The sequence below is a fragment of the Ursus arctos genome, unplaced genomic scaffold (genome assembly GCF_023065955.2).
Source record: "Ursus arctos isolate Adak ecotype North America unplaced genomic scaffold, UrsArc2.0 scaffold_153, whole genome shotgun sequence".
Lineage (NCBI taxonomy): Eukaryota > Metazoa > Chordata > Mammalia > Carnivora > Ursidae > Ursus > Ursus arctos.
Window position 1 is genome coordinate 47,501 of NW_026622823.1, and position 1,627 is coordinate 49,127.

A 1,627-nucleotide genomic window follows, 5' to 3' on the forward strand; every position below is an offset into this window, starting at 1 on the left:
AATCCTAATGCGTCCTATCTGCGTTCTATTCTATCATGTGACTAGAGCATCATGTACTTCACCATTCCGCTGTTGTTTGACATTCAGGTGAATTCCAACTTCTGTTCGGGGTGCGTGGGGGGCGGTGTGTGTGTGTGTGTGTGTGTGTGTGTGTGTGTGTGCGCGTGCGCGCGCCGTATCTATTGCTGCTGTGCAGCGATCTGATCCTCAGGGTGTATCACCCTAACACCGCAATGGCTTGAAACAACATCTCTTTATCATTTCCTGGTGCTTGCCTTGGGTGGCCACGTGGTTTCTACCGGTGTACCCCGGGCTCACTCCAGCAGTGGCCTTCAGCTGGAGGGTCAACTGAGTTTGAAGGTGCAACTTGGCCACATTCCCAAGTCTGCAGTCGGTGCTGGCCGAGCACCGGGTTGCCTCTCTTGTCGATGCCTCTCATGGCCCAGTCAGCTAGACTGGCTCTCTTCCGTGAAGGTCTCGGGACGGCCTGCCAAGAGGGTCAAGCACGCTTCCGGACCACCTCTTCAGCTGTGGCTGTGCAACTAGTAAAATTTCACTTCTAGTCTATTCTTTTGGTCAAGACAAGTCCCAAGACCCAGTCCAAAACCAGGGGACAGAGCAATCGAGCCTACCTCCAGATAGCAGGAGCATCGAAGGCACATGACGTGAGGGTGCACACGTGCCAGGAGGTAAGGGAGGTACGGTTGTCAGTCTCCCACGAGGGATTCCTAAACCCTATGCCACGACGCACATTTTTGTAAAAGTAAGCTTGACGTGTTAGCGTCTAAAACATGATTTCCTTTGAATCGAATCGACCCCTAGAATTGGATTCGTCCAAAAGAAGGGGAAGATGCGTTTTTCAGGCTCTTGATACCAAAGCTCTTGACTTCCAGAATGGACTTGGATGACCCTTCACCATCTCTGCTTTGTAAGACAGTGCAAATTTAATTGGCCAACCCCGCATGAAAAGGTTGTCGATCACGTTCCCCTCCGAATTCAAATTCAAGGCAGGATTCCTTTTTAAAGGCACAGAGCAGCCAGCTCCGTGGCAAGGAGCCAGAATTCTCCGGGTGGATCTCAGATCCACCGAATCCCACAAACCCCGTGTGACGTGAATGTACGAATTCGTGGAGGTTTCCCTCCCGATGGCTAAGAAGATGCTTTCACATCAGTGATGACAAAACGCAAACCCACAAAACCCCGATAGATGGGCACGGTCTTCCCTAAAGGGTCCCTTATTTCATGGAATCCAATTCTTCCACCTTGCAGTCTGCATTCACGGCTTCTATTTTCCGAGAGGCCGACACTCTTTCTCTGCAGACATGTCACAAGATCGGCAGGATACGGTCTTCCGTGCGTCGGGCACACCAAAAGCTGTTGGGAAGGCCCCTGCCATCGGAATGTATTCGGCACGGATGCTAAGGAAGACTTTGAAACCGATCTAGTCCGGTTCCGTCCTTCAGTCCTCTTGGGGGCAGAGCTTCCGTGTTCCATGCCCCCTCTCCAGGAACGCCACTCTCCCCACAATTTCAGGTGTCCAGGCAACCCGGAAACTCTCGAGCTAGGTGAGTTCTTCTGGGAAGGGGCGGGGGGGGGGTTGGGGGGGAAAGGGTGGGCAGTGCCGACG